Source organism: Terrapene carolina, unplaced genomic scaffold (assembly GCF_002925995.2).
Source record: "Terrapene carolina triunguis isolate 2854851 unplaced genomic scaffold, T_m_triunguis-2.0 Scaffold69, whole genome shotgun sequence".
In the NCBI taxonomy this organism is placed as follows: domain Eukaryota; kingdom Metazoa; phylum Chordata; order Testudines; family Emydidae; genus Terrapene; species Terrapene triunguis.
This window is the reverse complement of record NW_020664420.1, coordinates 8,468,264-8,483,359: the sequence shown is the minus strand read 5'-3', so window position 1 is coordinate 8,483,359 and position 15,096 is coordinate 8,468,264. Positions and strand designations below refer to the sequence as shown.

Here is a 15,096-nt window from a genome sequence, read left to right as displayed (position 1 = left end):
CTGTCAATATTTTCATCTGTGAAACAATTGTTCCAAATGTGCTGTCTTTATCCTCACTACACTGGCTATAATGTCAAAGAATTGGCAGGTTTCTGGGACTGTTGGGGGCAAGAGGTGTCATTAGCAAACTAGAATAACTGATTTGACCAGACATATTTACCCAAACAAGCCTGGAGGGGGATTTTTTTTCGGGGTGGTGGGAGAAGGGAAAAATATCTTTGGCACACTCGTGACTTACAAGGCTTCAAAAGGGTTGCTTTGAAAAGGCCTTTGCTTTGGGCAAATATGCAAAAAAAGATTATGTAGTGCAGAATGCTGACCTCCATTAAGGATTTTTAGAAACTGGAAAATAAAATGAGGCATTTGCACTAGAAAAAAGATGTAAGAGCTAACACATTAAAGAGGGCTTTTGACATCTCACAAGTACTAACTGGGGCTTCTCAAGTCTTAGCTCACTGATATCCTATCATGAATTAAGAGCCAGGACAGTCACCTTTACCTTTAAGAGCCAACTGGACACACTACCAGAGTGTGCTGTATACTGCTGCTTATACACAAGGGTACAGGTTCCAGTCATTAACCTTTGGAACTCAGCCCTGCTTGATACCGTTTTTAATATGGCACAACTATATCAATTAGGAGGGTGATTTTTTAGCAATATAGTTATACCACTGCAACCTCTAGTGTGGATGCTGTCATACTGGTATGCAGGTGTCTTACACTAGTCTAGCTCATTTCCCTTTTTATACCGGAATAAGAACATTTATACAAGTGTGCCCACACTAAATGGGTATAGTTAAATGGATACAACTTTGGCGTGTAGACAAGTCCTTGGTTTCCTAGCCTATTTTAACAAGGCCTTCATAGCCTGTGCCTGGAGAGTATGTTTGTTCTTTACTCATTAAATAAACAGTACTTTGCTTAAATGCTAGTACAATTTAGACTTGATTGCTGATGCTGGGAAAGAAGTACTGACTGCCCACCCTGAAAGAGGCAGAAGGCTCAGCCCTCAGAGGAGAAAAGCAAACAAGCAAGATGAACCACTCCTGAAGTCACAAGGAGATGGGTTAGGAGGGGCTGTGGTCTCTGCCAAGAGATGTTCCACCGATGACAGAGGGGAGCTGTGCTGACACGGAGCGAGCCCTCGGACTTTCAAACACATTAAACCCCTTAGGTAACTAGATACTTCCTATGCGCACGTCACTTGGGACTAGGGTGACCAGACAGCAAGTGTGAAAAATCGGGATGGGGGTGGGGGGTAATAGGCGCCTATATAAGACAAAGCCCCAAATATTGGGACTGTCCCTATAAAATCAGCACATCTGGTCACCCTACCTGGGATTTAGCTAATTTCTGTGGTTTGGGAGAAGGCCATTGGAAATGCCGCTGAGAAATAGTGAGGATGACACAAGGCACAGTCAGGTAGCCAAGCTAGGATGGAATAAAGACATTTATGGAGCCAACTACCTGGGTACAGCAAGGTGGCAGCTGTGTGAAGTGGTTAGGGAGTATGAGGCATGCAGACATCTACAGAACTGAGAAGAATCTCATTTTGTCAGAGGGAGGGTAAGCAGAAAAAAAGAGACTGAGTAGAGCAGGGTGAATTTTTTCTACCAAAACTCCGCCCCACTCCCCACCCCCCCGCCAAAAAAATGCAGATTTGGATCGACCAAAACGTTTTGTGAATTTGTGTCTATTTCAGCAAACTGTTTCTGTAAAACACCAAACACACACACACACACACACACACACACACACACAAACAAAAAAAAACAAAAAAAACCACCCTGAAACAAACAATTCTGAAAAAAAACAAAGCATTTCAGTCTGACATTTCCTATTGACATTGTGACTTTTTGTTTCAAAATTACCTTTAGATTTTCTTTAAAAAAAAAAAAATTTAAAAGGAGAAAAAACTTGAAATGGAAAAAATGTTTCATTTGACCCAAAATAAATTTTCCCCATTTTTTGGACTTGCCAACAAACTGAACAATCCATTATTCACACAGCTCTTGCTGTGACAAGAGTTGTGGATTTCACCTCTATCTTCTAAGAACTATGTTCTAGGGACGGCATTAGGGGGGCTGTGTTGTGAGCTGGTGGGGTGAATATCCGACTGTCTGTCTGCTGGGACCATTTGTTTCACTGGTGCTGGTGGCAGGGACTGTTTGACCCTGTTTGTTTGTTTGAAAAGTGTGAACTGGGAGTGCTTTGGTTCCAGGTGGGCCTTGAGTGGTTGACTGAAGGGAAGATTTGAGCCTGGGGAACTGCTTCAAGCCAGCAGCCTTATAAAACAGCAGCCAGCAGCGAACAGAGCAGAGGCAAACAGAGGGAGTTTGCCTTGGGGGAGATCCCACAGTTTTTTTGCCTTTCAGGCTTCTGTGAGCAGTAAATACAACATCTGAAGAGGCTCTTAGAAAGAAGACAATATGGATAGTGAGTGATCAGCTGTTGTGAACTGCACAGGATGTGCCATGTTTGTCTTTCTCCCAGAGGACAGAAGCGACTTTGTCTGTACGAAGTGCAAGCTGGTCTCCATATTGGAAGAGAAGGTTAAAGGACTAGAGACCCAAAGTATCAACCCTGCGCTGCATCAGAGAAGATGAAGACTTTCTGGATAGAAGTCAGCATTTGGTACTGCAGGCACAGCATGCTGAAAAAACAGATGGCAGTGCAGAACGGGGAACAAAATTGGCAGCGTGTGCCTCCAGAGGAAGAAAGAGGAGAACCCATGTACCCCCAATGCAGATAGAGGTAAGAAATGGTTTTCAGGATCTCTGCACAGGTACTACGGCGGAGAATGGTTTGGAAGAGTCATCTGAGAAAAGGGATCAGAAGGAGACCCCATCGACCGGAAGGCATGGGATGCATTGTCCTGGGGATGGGGGTTCCACGACCACCACTCCCAAGAGGAGGAGACGGGTGGAGGTGGTCGGGGATTCCCTCCTATGGGGGACAGGGTCATCCATCTGCTGACCAGACCGGGGAAACTCGAGAAGTGTGCTGCTTGCCTGGGGCTAGAATTCAGGATGTGACGGAGTGTCTGCTGAGACTGATCAAGCACTCGGACCACTACCCCTTCCTACTTCTCCATGTGGTCACCAATGATATTGCCAAGAATGACCTTGAGTGGGTCACTGCAAACTATGTGGCTCTGGGAAGAAGGATAAAGGAGTTTGAGGCGCAAATCATGTTCTCATCCATCCTCCCTGTTGAAGAAAAAGGCCCAGGTAGGGATCATCGAATTGTGGAAGTAAATGCATGGTTGCGCAGGTGGTGTCAGAGAAGGGGTTTTGGATTCTTCGACCATGGGATGTTGTTCCGGGAAGAAGGATTGCTAGGAAGAGATGGGATCCACCTAATGGAGAGAGAAGAGCATCTTCGCAGGCAGACTTGCTAACCTAGTGAGGAGGGCTTTAAACTAGGTTCACTGGGGGATGGAGACCTAAGCCCTGAGGTAAGTGGGGGAGTGGGATACCAGGAGGAAACACAAGGAGGAGGGTGCAACAGGGGAGGCCTCCTGATTTATACTGAGAAAGTAGGGCAATGGGCTAGGTATCTTAGATGCCTGTACACGAATGCAAGAAGCCTGGGAAACAAGCAGGAAGAATTGGAAGTCCTGGCAATGTCAAGGAACTATGATGTGACTGGAATAACAGAGACTTAGTGGGGTAACACATGGCTGGAGCACTGTCATGGATGGGTATAAACTGTTCAGGAAGGACAAGCGGGGGGAAAAAGGTGGAGGAGTTGCATAGTATGTAAGAGAGCAGTAGGATTGCTCAGAGCTCCAGTATGAAACTGGAAAAAAGCCTGTTGAGAGTCTTTGGATTAAGTTTAGAGGCGAGAGCAACAAGGATGATGTCATGGTGGGCGTCTGCTATAGACCACCAGACCAGGAGCATAAGGTAGACGAGGCTTTCTTCGGACAACTAACTGAAGTTTTCAGATCACAGGCCCTGGTTCTCATGGGGGACTTCAATCACCCTGACATCTGCTGGGAAAGCAATACAGCAGTGCACAGACAATCCAGGAAGTTTTTGGAGAGTGTTGGCGACAACTTCCTGGTGCAAGTGCTGGAGGAACCAACTTAGGGGCCGTGCTCCTCTTGACCTGCTGCTCACAAACAGGGAAGAACTGGTAGGGGAAGTAGAAGTGGGTGGCAACCTGGGCAGCAGTGACCATGAGACAGGTGAGTTCAGGATCCTGACAAAAGGAAGAAAGGAGAGCAGCAGAATACAGACCCTGGACTTCAGAAAAGCAGACTTTGACTCCCTCAGGGAACTGATGGGCAGGATCCCCTGGGAGGCTAATATGTCCAGGAGAGCTGGCTGTATTTCAAAGAAGCCTTATTGAGGGCGCAGGAACAAACCATCCTGATGTGCAGAAAGAATAGCAAATATGGCAGGCGACCAGGTTAGCTTAACAGAGAAATCTTCTGTGAGCTTAAACACAAAAAGGAAGTTTACAATACGTGGAAACTTGGACAAATGACTAGGGAGGAGTATAAAAAAATTGCTCGAGCATGTAGGGGTGTAATCAGGAAGGCCAAAGCACAATTGGAGTTGCAGCTACCAAGGGATGTGAAGGGTAACAAGAAGGGTTTCTACAGGTATGTTAGCAAAAAAAGGTCAGTGAAAGTGTGGGACCCTTACTGAATGGGGGAGGCAACCTAGTGACAGATGATATGGAAAAGGTGAAGTACTCAATGCTTTTTTGCCTCGGCTTTCACAGACAAGGTGAGCCCCCAGAGTGCTGCACTGGGCAGCACAGGCGGGGGGGGGGGGGGGGGGGGGAAGGGGGAGTTGAGCAGCCCTCAGTGGTGAAAGAACAGGTTAAGGACTATTTAGAAAAGCTGGACATGCACAAGTCCATGGGGCCGGATGCAATGCATTCGAGGGTACCGAAGGAGTTGGCTGATATGATTGTAGAGCCATTGGTCATTATCTATGAAAACTCGTGGCGATCGGGGGAGGTCCCAGATGATTGGAAAAAGGCAAATATAGTGCCAATCTTTAAAAAAGGGAAGAAGGAGAAACCAGGGAACTTATGAGGAGAGGCTAAGGGAACTGGGCTTATTTAACCTGCAGAAGAGAAGAGTGAGGGGGGATTTGATAGCAGCCTTCAACTACATGAAGGGGAGTTCCAAAGAGGATGGAGCTCGGCTGTTCTCAGTGGTGGCAGATGACAGAACAAGGAGCAATGTTCTCAAGTTGCAGTGGGGGAGGTCTAGGTTGGATATTAGGAAAAACTATTTCACTAGGAGGGTGGTGAAGCACGGGAATGGGTTACCTAGGGAGGTGGTGGAATCTCCATCCTTATAAATTTTTAAGGCCCGGCTTGACAAAGCTCTGGCTGGGATGATTTAGTTGGGGTTGGTCCTGCTTTGAGCAGGGGGTTGGACTAGATGACCTCCTGTGGTCTCTTCCAACCCTAATATTCTATGATTCTATGACTGATGCTACAGTATCCTAAGACTAAGGCTGCAGGTGAGAACATAATCTTTTAGGTCTACACCTGCAGTTAGACAAGTGCCAAAGAGAGGAAATCCTACATTCCATTAGCAATGGCTTTAGAAGTCTTTAAAAACCATGGATTGCACGGGTGGCAATCCTACTGATGTTTATGTGGTCACATTCTGGGATAACTTCTGCAAACCAGGAAGTACATGCAGGATTTCACAAACAAGAAAAAGAATTCCATAGAGGTGTATTAAAATCTATTTCTGTGCCGAATACCATCTCTCCCCCGCCCCCCAAACAGCATGGTAGTGGAGTTATTCAGCATATAAAGCTAAGCTTAACCCAATTTTCACTTTTAATGAGCTGTTGATGTTCTAATAAACTAAGCACCAGTTTTTGAACACCAGTTTTACAAAACAAAAAATAAGACACAAATACACATCAAAGTGCTGGAGGGAATGCCACAAATAGAAACTATTATTCAATTATATTATTATTTATTTGGTATCCCCCAAATAGCTATCACTATGTTGTTAGGAAAATGTCCAGATTGAATTTTTGTGACTGCAGCCCATTAAACAAGGTATTTCCGCAAGTGACTAACTTGACGCACATGAATAGTCCCACTGACGTCAATGCCTAAAGTTAGGCATATACCCATCTACTTTGCCAAATTGAAGCCTATGGCTACCTAAATAAATACCAGCTATAGAAATGTGATTGACCAAAATAAAAGAATTAAGAGAAATGGAGAGACGTATTGCCTATATTAAATTAACATCTGAATTATGGCAGGAAATAGGGGCCAAATGCAATGATCTAATAAGACAGATAATAAATAAATAATAATAATAAATAAAAATAATTGCTTTTAACTTTTACTAAATCAATTTGTATACTAACTGTGACTCATATCCTACAAATCTTATCTCTGCTGTATGCCTTCATATTTTGTATTTTTCACCTCTCTTTTGATATTTTCATGAAAAAAAAAATTGGTCAACAACTTATAAAAAGTTAGTCACTAAAAAACTGGTGATACGTCATGCAGGTGATTAAAGAAAAGACAAAGCCTCCTGGACAGTCTGGCTGGCTCAACGCACCCATGCTCAAATTCATTAGCACTGTACTATGGGTAACAGAGCTATCACCCCCACAGATGGAGCAAGGACGGTGTCTGCAGTTTTATTCCCATTGAGTTATTGTGGGATTACACCAGTATTAGTAAACTCAGAATCCCAGCCAGTCCACTGAATAGATATGGGAAGGTAACACCTTTCAGCCTCTATTTACCTGTATGGGATTCAAATTGCCAGAAGTGCAAGGCTCCATTACCCCACTGTAAGTACTCAGTCATCCAGTGGCTGTCCATTTTTTTTAAATAAACCCACGGCACATGTAATATGTAAGGATAAGAGCTATCTTCAATTTATTTTCTACGTGGGGGTTAAAAGACAAGCTGTGTCGTCACAAAACCTCATGAATGATCCTGGCAGCAAGAATGTGTGAACGCTGAAAGAATATACAAATAAAGTTACTAAAAAAAAATACCTTAATTGGACCCTCAAAATAAAAAAAAGTGTTCAGCAGCGATCAGATAAAGCAGACTTCACTGCAAGTTTCATAGATCTTAAGGCCAGAAGGGACCATTAGATCTAGCCTGACTGCCTGTACCTCACAAGGCCGCAATTCCACCCAAATACCCCTATGTTGAGCCCCAAGATTTAGGCCAAAGCATTTCAGCCCTCAGGAAATTAAACTGTTGTGAGCCACAGGCAGAGATTAGGAGAGAACGAGGTGCCAGCAGTGCCCAAAGCCCCTGCACGGGCAGGGAATTGATTAACTGAGAGCTGCCCAGATGATCCTAGCAGGCAGTCCACATCCCAAGCTGCAGAGGAAGTCAGACACTCCCCCCGCAAAAAAACACCAGATCCCTGCCAATCTGACCAGGGAGAAAATTCCTTCCCAACTGCAAATCAATGATCACGATGACCCTGATATGTGGGCCAGGCACCTGAGACAGAGGATTCTTTGTACCACCTCCGAGCACTGGTCCACCACGGCCGAGGTCCCATCTCCAGTTGTGGCCAATCCCTGATGCTTCACAGGAAGGCAAAAAAAAAAGAAAGAAAGAACGAACCAAATGATGTATGTGGAATAAAAAATTCCTTCCTGACCCCTGCAGGCCAGCAGCTGAAGCCCTGAACCATGAGATTTCATTGTAGTCTTTCTTAATGCAGAGCTACAAGGCTGCTCACACTTCCAAGAAAGCAGCAGAACTACAGGCAAAGTTCCACGTACAGGATTTCTGTTATGAGGAAATTAATTTAACAATATGCATTAATCTCTTGACTGCAGGAAGGCTCTGCCATGACTGCCACTAGCCCCGGAACATGGTCACTGTGGCAAGGAGTTCTCTGCTCCTTCTCCCTGCCTCACACCAAACTGATCCCAGGTGACATCTAAATCCATCCCTCCTTCCCTGTATGATCCCTTGCTGTCTTGCCCCAAAGGAAATTAAACCTTCTTCCAGCTTCCCAGCCGTCCCCCATATACAAAAAGAACTGCACCTCAAAGCCCCCACTCTCCCCACCTCTTTATTTCAGCTGCCTCTCTAAACCTTGCAAACCTACACTCATCAGGTTGGGAACGCATTGTGGGAGATGAGGCACAACACCCACAAGGGACAGTGGAGGTGGAGTGGCACTCAGTCCAGGCAGGAATCCTGACCTACAGAATAGCCTTGCAAGTCCCCAGTCTAATACACCTTGCAAGCCCCACAGAAATAACCAGGCCTGTGGGCATAAACACACTCTAAAAGGGCAGCTAGCTACTAGAACTTAACAGCAACATTATCAGCTTGAAACTCAGAAGCCCATCTGCATTTTCAGAACGTCACCAAGCCCCACCTCACACCCAGACAGCACTGCAGAAGTTTCCCTATGGTTGCTATTTCTTTGATGGTCACCATGCTTGCGAGAAGTATTAAGTGTGGCTTTTTATTTGCTATGGTAATAACAATAACAACAGCTCAGTCGTATATAGTGCGTTCCATCAGTAGATCCCAAAGTGCTTCACAAAGGGTATCACTACCACCATTTTATAGATAGATTAATTAAGGCACAGAGCTGGGGAGCTCAGGGCCCCCCAATAAGTCAGTGGCAGAAGCAGGACTAGAACCTGGGTCTCAAGAATCTCAATTGGCTGGGAACTGCGGCCAATGGGAGCTGCGGGGGCGGTGCCTGCAGGCGAGAGCAGCATGCGGAGGAGCCTCCTCCTTTAACATTGCCAGTGTAGATAAGCCCTCAGACTTCTGTTCTCAAGCTAGGGTCTTTGCTCAGCTTCCCTGTTGAGAGGCAAAGAACTCCATTAGTCCTTGGAGCTTGAATTGTTTCTCTGGCCCCCTTGGTGATCTGGGTCAATTTCAACCAGTTGCTTAACAACTCTTCATTCCACCCATACAAGGAGGGGACACACACACTTATATCTTTAAGTCTGCCCTGACAGCAAACTTAATTTCTTCCTCCCCCACATGGGGTAGCCATGCAATGTACAGGGGAAACAGAGGCACATACAGGCATCTTTAAAAATATTACAAAAATTCCCACTTCATTGCACAGTTCCAGTTCACAGACAAGGAAAGAAAGGCTCAGAGAGGCTGAGAGACTTGCCCATGGCCTCACATAGTGAGTCAATGGCAGAGCCAGGATTATAACTCATATTCAGGTTTGGAAGGATTAGATTTTTAGCAGTAAATGTCTGCAAGCGTCAGTTTCATCGTACACCCACACACTGATGACAAAGTATTTCCCCCAACAATAGCTGAAATTTACTATAGATAAAGTAAGAAAAATGCTGCTTGAGCACTACAGTTTGATTTAAGGATATTTTGACATGCAATGTGACAATATGTTTTAACAGAAACAAAGCTTTAGATCTTTGAATCTCAGCGTCTACTGTCATTAAATAATTATGATCTGGCTCCCCTATTGTCTGATCCCCCCATCATTTCCCACAACCGTAGATATTTAAATCAATAAAAATGTTTAAGAATAAATCGAATTCTGCTAACCCTATTCATAGTCTTGGCTCCTCCTACGCTTATTCCTCCCCTTACCTTTATAATCTAAAACTGGCTTCAGTACATTTCACCCAAGGTAGTGACCCAGCACTGACCTCTCAAATAACCATCTCACAGCCATTTGATCAAACTGTGATGGCCAAAGAAAACTGTTCAGTGTCATCTCTTTTCGTCGTCACTTTAGAAACAACAGCACAAGAAAATATAACATAAGGAACAGTTCTACAGTACCAGAATGGACTCCTCAGCATACGACAGGCCTTTCCAGCTCTGCTATCTAGGATTCTATGACTAAGGCCTTTTTTCAGAGAGCAGATAAATCTGAACAGAAATGGTTACCTACTCCAAAAAACCCTACACCCTCTCATTTAAGCGTGACTGTTTGGGAAATCTATCTACAACTTATGAATTCTGAATGATTTTGTGAATTTTCTGCGTCAGTATGCCATTGTGTCCATTGAATTAGCCATTTCCTGACCAGGACTGTGTCAAGATCACCCGTCCTGTTTGGAAACTGCTACGGGACACTCAACAAGGCATTAAGATTGAACGACAGCCCCGGCAATACAATGTGTATGCTAAAGAGGGTGGCCAAGCTGCAAGAAACCATCCCCCCCCCCCCATCTGAACTTCAGATGGGAAGGAACCAAGGAACAGATCACCTGACAGGTGACCTTGATTGCCTGAGTGGGCTTTGAGGCTGACCAGGATGGTCACATGACAGAGGGGAACTGGAAAGTTATACGAGGAAAAGGTCTGCTCTTACTAACTCTTTCTCGCCAACCACAACAAGAAGGCAAGACTGAGCAGGAAGAGAGGAGGGTCTTGGGATCCTGAAAAGACTGACTCAAACCCAAAGGGCTCTCAGAGTGGTGAGGACACTGGAGGAAGGTTTTTGCATTGCAGTTTATTATTTTTTCGTGGATCCATGTCTCTTATGTTTTTTCTATTTGTACCGTGTGCGTGAGTTTAGAAATGCTTTTTCAGAGTCTGGGTGTTACTTGCACTGTCATGCACTTCTCAAAAACGGAAACAGTGAAGCAGCTGGTCCACAGCTTCTGTCAGAGTGTGCAACCTCTAATGGGGAGGCTTGGAAGAGCCAGCACTAGTTTCAGGGCCTAGGCAATCAGACTGCAGCGTCCCTACCACCAAGAGAGGTTTGAGACGCAGGGTCTGCACCTGGAGTTGTGTGCCTATAATCCCAGAGCCAGAGAGACAGCGCCTACACCTGCCCAGCCAAGAGCACATGGGACCCAAAGTCTGCAGTACAGCGGCCTAGTGATCATCCAGGAGTGGGAGCTCATCGGGGTTGTAATGTTATGGACACATGACAATGATATCCATGTGATCAATTGTTGAATCATGTGATAAACGTGTTTATCGTCCACCTCTGACTGCCTGATTTGCCCTCGGCCATCTCTGCTGGGACCAATTCTAACATTCCAAGCCATTCATCAGCTTCAAAACAGCCACCAATCTCGTTTTATTTTTTAAGTTGATTTGCCACAAAAATACTTCCTTCTTTGCTCCAAATGTAAAGTTTTCCTCCCAAAACATCACATTAGTCCAAGGCTTAGGCCAGGCAATATATTTTATCCTGGATCAGTGACAAGGATAACAGTCAAATATCTTGTCAACCTTTCACATGTACAGCCAGGTGCTTTAACCATCAAAAGACAGAGGTTTCTATAATGCAATATACCACGCTAGCTCTGAATATCAGGCTTTACAAGCACACCATCAGTACTGAAACACCAGATATTGTGAGACTGATAAGATCACAGTTATAAACAGAAAAAGTATTTAGTGGTTTCTAAAATGTACTAGCTAGGATTTCTCTCCTCCCATTACAGTTGGATTCATAGTATTCAGAGAGTCATTTTCACAGGGAGAGGGAAATGAAAACAATGTAGAAAAAATGCTGAACTTTAAAGCGTTTCTAAAATATTTTCCCGTCAACATATGATGTACAGAATATATGATGATATAAAGATTTTATTGGCACTCATTTGAGATAATCTGTGTAACTCATTGTTACACCACTCATGAGAAAATTATTATTTTCTATTTCAATTACAGTAGCAAGTAGGGTCCCCAATCATGGATCAAGTCCCCTTTGTGCTACAGGCTACAAAATCAAGTCAGTCCCTCCTTCAAAAGCTGACAGTCTCAGCTTTATGACAGATGCAACAGGTGGCAGGAGTCTCTATTCCACCTGGAGGAAAGGGGCAATCCTAAATGTATACCAATAAACCCTCATACCAGAACCATTTCACACAGTTACCAGTCCTTTCACGTGTGAACATCTCAGTTGGACTTTTTAAAATATATACATTTTCAGAAGCCTTTCTACTTAATGAATTCCTCTCAAAAATACATCAGAGATTCCTATTTGCAACAGTCCTCGTCAGGGGAATACAAATAAAGTGTTCTATATAATTTTCCCAGCAGGCCTTTTCTTGACACTTTTTTTTCCAACGGAAAAAGATTAAAATTATTCTATTATCTAATCTTTCCTCATTTACATTGGGAATGTGTCACAAAGATGATATTTTACATACAGTGATATAGTGGTTTTCACCCCAGGGGCTCACAAAGTGCTATACAGACTCTATAAGGAGATTACCACTCAAATACTGTTTAGCAGGGCACAGAAACATACAGCAAACTAGGTCAGGAAGTGAATGCCGCGTTCCACTGAAACTGCAGGGAGAATTTTAGATAAGCAGAATGCAATTATCTGATTGAGCACACCAGGAGTTAACTTGAAAACGTTACTACGCTCTTTAATAATCATAAGCGGGAAGAACCTAAGGCCAGATCTGCCATTGCCTTACACCCTGAGTTGTCACTTACATCTATGGAGAGGGCATGCAAGGTGGGGGCAAAATGATACCAACTCAGAACATTCCAAGCACACCAATGACTGTTTTACAACCATTTTGCACAGGGGTTACACAAGACGCACAGCAATGGAGAATCAGGCCTCTTAAAAGCACCGCCAGCAGTATACTGCCACCCTGGAAGCACTGGGGGACAGATTTTCGAAAGGCTTGGCCAATGTTGTACAGTCTCTATGCAAAAGAATAAATGGACACAAATCTGACATCAAGAATTGTAACATTCAAAAACCAGTAGGAGAGCACTTCAATCTCCCTGGACACTCAATAACAGACTTAAAAGTCACCATTCTTCAACAAAAAAACTTCAAAAACAGACTTCAACAAGAAACGGCAGAGCTGGAATTAATTTGCAAACTTGACACTATCAAATTAGGCCTGAATAAAGACTGGGAGTGGCTGGGTCACTACAAAAAATAATTTTCCCTCTGTTGATATTCACCCCTTCTTGTCAACTGTTGTGAATGGGCCGCATCCACCCTAATTGAATTGGCCTCGTTAGCACTGACCCCCCCACTTGGTAAGGCAACTCCCATCTTTTCATGTGCTGTATATTTATACCTGCTTACTGCATTTTCCACTCCATGCATCTGATGAAGTGGGTTATATCCCACAAAAGCTTATGCCCAAATAAATTTGTTCGTCTCTAAGGTGCCACAAGGAAACCTCATTGTTTTAACCTGCTTTTGGCACTTTTGAAAACTCCACTAGGCCGCTGCATCTTTAGGCATCTAAATACCTTTGAAAATCTGGCTCTGAATTCCTACTGACTCAGAGGGAAGAGAGCCACCTATTGCATAAACACACCTTACACTACCCTCGGTTTTTCTTCAAGGTCTCCTACCAGGTCAGACCCTTCTTGCTCATGAGGTCTAACAAGAACCCAGCACAAGGGATAAAACAGCTTATAACCACACATGTGCATAGAAACTAAAGCTCGTCTAAATACTTAGCTCAAAATGGGCTTTTTCAACCAAAATAAGGCATTTCCATCAACATGGGATTTTCAGTAGGAGAGGCCCATTTTTAACAAGATTTTTTGAAAACCAAAAAAACTTGGAAGAAAATTGATTTTTTTTAGTTTTTCAACAAATCTCTCCAAAAGTTTCAGAGACATTTCAGTGTTAATATCAACATTTTTTGGTGGGAAAATAAACATTTCCTGGCCAGCTCTAACAGTGATTTGTATTTTACATTTAAAGCCAACATTTTAAGAATGAATCTGTTTAAAATGTTGAAAGTTACATGTAAAAATCAACAACCAACAACTGTAAGTGGAGCACAATCCTCACCAAGAGCTTTCTAAGGATAACTCAGTGATAAAGAGGTGATTGTTGACAGGGAAAGAAGAACAATAGGGGGCAGATCCTTTTCAGTTCCAGGGAAAATTTGTCACCGATATTTAAAGCAAGCTGAATGGTGAGAGGGATCATTATTAGCTCTGTTGCAGGCTGGAAGAGAACCCAAAATATAGTGAGGGCAGATCAGAAAGGACAACTTGGACATATGTGAACGTTATTTGTTTATACAAAACAAGATCGCTGTTGGAAAAGATCAAAAAGCTTTAGCACTTCCCCCCAAAAATGCCAAAGCACAAGACAGATGAACGCTATTTGTGATGACTGATTTGAAAAAGAAATGCATTCTTTATACCGACCTTCACCTCCCCGCATGCCACTCTACCTGCAGCCCTTCATGTCAGCCCATCAGCTGAACCAGACAAGCCGGTTGCTATTAGTCTGCTTGGGAAACCAACCTGAGACACTCTTGAATAAGAAAGTAGTATCCTGTTAATATTCTGAGCAATCCAAGTAGGCTTAATGAAATCAGCAAGACCTGAATCAGAATTTCAAGCAGCTGGCTGAGTTAGCATGCAGAGCAGATTCAAAGGGTGGAGTGGAGCGGGGAAATCTCACCAAGGAATCACTGTTGAATATTTCACAGAGTCAAGAAGGCAACAGATCAAAGCTACCATATATTGAATCTATAGTTATGTTTACCACCTTCAGAGGGTTTAATAAGTGTCTGTAACTGAGTCTCTGGAGAGTGTCTCCTTTCACACTGTAAGCTTGTAGTCGACTATAATACTCTAGCACCCCCTTGCGGACAGGGTGGACATTGCTTCTGTCTTGGAGTCCAGGGCACAGCCCTCCAGCTGCGCTGCTCAAGGTCTCGGACCCCTTGCGTGGGACAGTTAAAGTAATACAAACAAAAAGACAGTTACTCCTACAACCCACCAAAAAGCAGAGTCCTAGGCCATCAGGAAGCCAAAGCAAACAAAATAAAAGAAAGAGAAAAAGTACCAGCCCTTTTCATTGGTGAGTGGTCCTATGCAGCCACGCTCTCTAGCCGTTTCTCCAGTCAGCAACCCCTTCTTCTGGGGGCCAATGAGCTCTGAGCTGCAGTCCTGCTCCTTCGGAGTGCCACCCTGCACTAAGCAGGGATCCTCCCTTTTGAGGGCCCACTCTTTAACTCCTTCCTCACTGGCGTGGGGCTATGCATCACAAAGCTCTTTGGGACAGGGTTTTATCTTACGTAGGTTTGCGCATCTATTTTTCTTAGGCTTTTCTAGAACATCCATCACCACCAGATTATCCAAGCACCAGAAGTGAATGTAAATGGGAATTTCCATCCCGAGGACAGGTGACAATGA

General features: G+C 44.0%; 1 protein-coding gene across 5 annotated transcripts in view; it reads right to left on the bottom strand.

The window, feature by feature from the left end:
• The window catches only part of CTIF (cap binding complex dependent translation initiation factor), a 240,841-nt gene that overhangs the window by 216,299 nt on the left and 9,446 nt on the right, over positions 1-15,096 (bottom strand). The gene's annotated exons all lie outside the window — the stretch shown is intronic.